At 40.8% G+C, this 5,258-nt stretch overlaps 1 non-coding gene across 1 annotated transcript; it reads left to right on the top strand.

Moving 5' to 3' along the window:
* The first annotated feature begins 4,665 nt into the window (after positions 1 to 4,665).
* On the top strand, positions 4,666 to 4,771 carry LOC132638991 (small nucleolar RNA R71). Its single transcript, XR_009582041.1, has one exon. It is a non-coding gene; the product is annotated as a small nucleolar RNA R71 (small nucleolar RNA).
* Positions 4,772 to 5,258: the final 487 nt, after the last annotated feature.

Below are 5,258 nucleotides of genomic sequence, written 5' to 3'. Positions count from 1 at the left end.
TACAGTTCAAACAACCCTCTGGAAAAGAACCGAAAACAAAAACCAAATGGTGCGTTAACTACTAGCACGACACAACATAATAATAATAACTACTACTATATTAATTACTACTTATCATAGGCTATGAATATTTTTGAAGTATCACAACCTATAATATCCTAAACATAAAGGAAAAACAAGTCAACATAGTACTGAATATTACAGACCCAAAATAAAAGAGTTTACTCCCCACCCCACACTTAAAGTCAAGCACTGTCCTTAGTGCACAAATGTAAAGCCAAAATAGGGGTAAGAAATAACTCCCTATCTACTCGTCGCTCTCGTCCTAATAATCAGCATCTCCTGAATCCTCATCTCCAGACTCCTTATCACTGCTCGTGGGAGCAACATTTGGATCACTAATATCACTGTCTGACTCCTGCTCCTCCTCAGTAACCTTATCAGCCATCGACTCCTATAGCTCTGGATCGGGAAGTAGGTATGTCATCATCTACAGGCTCTCATATGCTTCCCCAATCTTGCATAACACCCTAGCGTGTGCATTGAGTGGAAATTCATTAAATTCACGAAATTGCAACATCTGCCTCTTCCCTGCGAGCTCCAGGTCAAGGTTGAGCTTTTTGATTGCCCAATATGCTTTATGCTCTAGTTTAATGGGTAAGTAATATGCCTTCCCATAAATCATCCTGCAAGGAGAAGTCCCAACAGGTGTCTTATATGCTGTTCGATAGGCCCACAGTGCATCATCGAGTTTCACAGCCCAATCTTTCCTTTGTGCATTAATAGTCTTCTCAAGAATCTACTTTGTTTCTCGATTCAATACTTCCACCTGTCCACTGGTCTGCGGGTGGTATGCAGTCGCCACCTTGTGCCTCACCCTATATTTTTTCAAGATATTCTTCATTAAATGATTACAAAAGTGTGCTCCTCCATCGCTAATCATCGCTCGTGGGGTCCCAAACTTTATGAATATATTATTTTTCACAAAGCTCATCACCACCTTTGCATCATTCGTAGGCAAGGTGATTGCCTCCACCCACTTAGATACATAATCAATCGCCATGAAAATGTATTTATTCCCATAAGATGGAGGGAACGGACCCATAAAATCAATACCCCATACGTCAAATATCTCTACCTCTAAAATATTGGTCAAAGGCATGTCATGCCTCTTAGAGATTGTTCCGGTTTGCTGACATCTGTCTCATCCCCTAGTAAACGCATGTGCATCTTTGAATAAAATGGGCCAATAAAAACTAGATTGCAACACTTTTGCAGCTGTACGATCTCCACTGTGATGTCCCCCATATGGGGAGGAATGACAACTTTCCAACACTTGATTCACCTCATTTTGTGGAATACATCTGCTTACCAACTGATCAGGGCCTTTCTTGAACAAATACGACTCATCCCATATGTAGAACCGCGAATCATGATAGAGCTTCCTTCTTTGTTGTGTAGTAATTTTAGGTGGGTAGATTCCACTTACTATCAAGTTCACAATATCCGGATACCATGGTACTTCTGCCTCAGGAATAGCAAAAACTTGCTCATCAGAAAAAGCTTCTCGAATTTAACCGTCTTCTACCACATGATCATGATTCTCTAGTCTCGATAAATGGTTAGCCACTTGATTCTCTGTCCCCTTACGATTTTTGATTTCCACATCAAACTCCTGCAATAGGAGAATCCACCGAATAAACTTGGGTTTTGCATCTTTCTTGCTAAATAAGTACCGGAGTGCCGCATGATCCATGCACACTATAACATGAGTTTCCACAAGATAAGATTGAAATTTATCAAACGTATACACCACAACTAGCAATTATTTTTCCGTAACTGTACAATTCATCTGAGCAGCATCCAATGTCTTCTTGGTATAATAGATAGAGTGCAATATCTTATTCTTCCTCTGGCCCAAAACAGATCCTACAACAGTATCGCTAGCATCACACATTAATTCAAATGGCAAGTTCCAATCTGGAGCAATCATTATTGGTGCAGTTACGAACCTCCCCTTCAACTCTTCAAAAGTCTGCATGCATGCATCATTGAATAAAACCTTAAATTCCTTCTCAAGTAACTTGCACATAGGGCTCAATATTTTAGAGAAGTACTTAATGAAACGTGTGTAAAATCCTGCGTGACAGAGCAAATTATGCACCCCCTTAACAAAGACTGGGGGTGGTAGTTTCTCAATTATATCCACTTTAGCACGATCAACCTCCAAGCCCTTTTTCGACACCTTATGTCCGAGAAAAATACCCTTTCAAACCATAAGGTGACACTTCTCTCAGTTCAACACCAAGTTGGTTTCTTCACATCTTGCAAGCACACAATCTAGATTCCGTAAATATGTTGCGAATGAATTCCCAAAAATAGAAAAGTCATCCATGAACACTTCTACAAAATCCTCCACCATCTTAGAGAATATAGCCACCATACACCATTGAAATGTTTCTGGTGCATTATATAGTCCAAACGACATTCGCTTGAAAGCATATGTACCGTAAGGACAAATAAACGTCGTCTGTACCTGATATTCTGGTGTAATTGCTATCTGATTATAGCTAGAATATCCATCAAGGAAGCAATAGTACTCCTGGCCTACTAAACTACCAAGCATTTGATCGATAAATGGAATAGGATAGTGATCCTTTCTTGTAGCTTCATTCAATTTCCTGTAATCTATGCAAATTCTCCACCCTATTACAGTTCTAGTTGGGATGAGCTCGTTCTTGTCATTCTCTATCACTGTTATCCCACCTTTCTTTGGGACACACTGTACGGGGCTCACCCATTTGCTGTCAGAAATGGGGTAGATGATGCTTGAATCTAACCACTTTATCACCTCTTTCTTAACTACTTCCTTCATCAGTGAATTCAACCGTCTTTGGTGCTGTATACTTGGCTTGTGATCTTTCTCTATAAATATCTTATGCATGCAGAATGCTAGACTGTTTCCTTGAATATTTGAGATCTGCCAACCCAGTGCCTTCTTTCTATTCTTCAAAATATCCAGAGGAATCTTTACTTCTTTATCAGTGAGCTCTGCTGCCAATATAACTGGTAGAGTTTCACCCTCACCCAAAAACACATATTTGAGATGTGTGGGTAAAGGCTTCAACTCCAATTTCGGGGGATCCTCTATCGATAACTTGGGCGGTGGCCTAATTTTTTTGTCAAGCAGCTCGAAATCCCCCCCCCCCCTTGAATGTAAATGCTTGCCAGGTCAAGAATCTGTATCATCTCAAACACTTCTGTATCTCAAAAAATATCTTCACGTACTAGTGCTCTCTCCAACGGGTCATGAGAAGTAATGAGAGGTCTCCTAGTGTCGTTATTCACCACAGTTATAGGAGGTTCCTCATAGATTGCGGGAAACTTAAGGGCTTTGTACACATTAAATACTTCAACTTAATCGTGTACCCTCATAGTTAGCTGCATCGATCAATGCTCTTCCTGTGGCCAAAACCAGACGCCCCAAAATAAATGGGACTTCCGGATCTGGCTCGAAATCCAAGATAACAAAATCTGCCAAAAATATAAGAGACCCGATCTACACAAGGGCATCTTTAATAATACCCTCAGGCTTGGCTAAAGATCTATTTGCCAGTTGCAGAACAATAGTAGTAGGTCTCGGGTTTCCCAACCCCAGTTTTGTAAACATAGACGATGACATCAAGTTGATACTAGCCCCAGATCACTCAATGCACGTGCAATGACTTGCTTTCCAATAGTGATTTCGATAGTGAAACTGCCTGGATCCTTCAACTTTGTAGGCAATTTGTTTTGAATACGGGAAGTGCACTCCTCAGTAAGTGCAACTGTAGTATACTCTATGAAATGTCTCTTGTTTGCCACAGCATCTTTGCTGCACATAACATATTTTGAGATCCCTTGTAGCATGCCCACTAAAGGAACATTCACATGTACCTGTTTAGTAAATTAAGAAACTTTTTTTATGTGGCCTCTTCTTTCTGTTTTGCCAACCTCTGAGGGAACGGAGGTGGTGGTTTGGCAACCACTGGCCGTGGCTGCTTTACCACTGGTATGTTCTCCACTCTCTCTATTTCAATAACCTCTTCTTCAGCAACTGCTCCAGAATCACATTCTTCGGGACCAATTCCTCTAGTTGCCTTCAATTTCTGAGAGACACTGCAACACATGGTTTTGGATTTGGATCAGTGTCGCTTGGAAGTCCCCCTTGTGGTTCGGTGTTCTGAGCACCAGCTATTTGACCCATCTGTCTCTCTAAGTTTCACACCGCCAAATCGCGGTTCTGATTATCTTCTATCAACTTTTGTTTGTCTGCCATCATCTTTTGCATATCACCCATCATCGTTTTCATCATCTCTTCCATACTATTTGTGGGAGCTTGAGTAATAGGTGTTGGAGCCTGAGTTACTTGTGGTGGCTGATAATTCTATTTCTGATTGCCTTGGTTACCTCCCCAACTAAAGTTTGGATGATTTATCCAGTTAGAGTTGTATATATTACCATACTGATTATCATTACCTTGCCCCCTTCCTGCGTTACCCACAAAGTATATGGATGCTGGATTTGCAGGACACATATCGCTCGTGTGACCTTCTCCACAGGCTTCAGAAAAAATATTGGCTTATTGCGCTACTTGCATCTGTGTGTGCCAGAACTTCATTCGTCTGATGGTGGCGAGGACAATCTCTGAGAAGACCCTTGAACCTCTCCACACTTGATACAAATTTTCTCCATTTTTCTGTCTGATTGAAATGATCTCCCTTCTGAGTCGAGCTGTCTTTGCTGGTGGAAAGAACCTTGTCAAGCATTTCATCACCAAATCATCCCATGTAGTGATAGAATTGGTGGGCTCTGCTAATAACCGGTGTTAGACCTCTCGTTATCATCACAAGAAAGTCCTTAGCTTATGGGTGGTCTATAGCCTTAGTACGGAGATCCGTACCTGAGTCTTTGAGAGATTAAGTGCCTTACCTTACGAGTATATAAGTATAAGTATACATTCTGTCACACCCTAATCTTGATAGGGCATGACGGGCACCCGACTCTCATCAGAGTCGAGCGAACCCTTAGACATTCGCTCTATCAAAACCTGTCATTTCAAAAACCTTTAAAAACATGAAACCTTTCCAAATAGAGATCATTATCTTTATAACGATTATGAAAACTTTCAATCAATTACGTACTTTAAACCAACTGAAATCATCTGAAAATACATACTCTTTTAACATCTACAAATGGTTCAGCTGACATCACTCTAT

The sequence above is a fragment of the Lycium barbarum genome, chromosome 4 (assembly GCF_019175385.1).
Source record: "Lycium barbarum isolate Lr01 chromosome 4, ASM1917538v2, whole genome shotgun sequence".
NCBI classification, from domain to species: Eukaryota; Viridiplantae; Streptophyta; class Magnoliopsida; order Solanales; family Solanaceae; genus Lycium; species Lycium barbarum.
The sequence above is the reverse complement of the archived record's forward strand: the minus strand, read 5'-3'. Positions and strand labels throughout refer to the sequence as shown.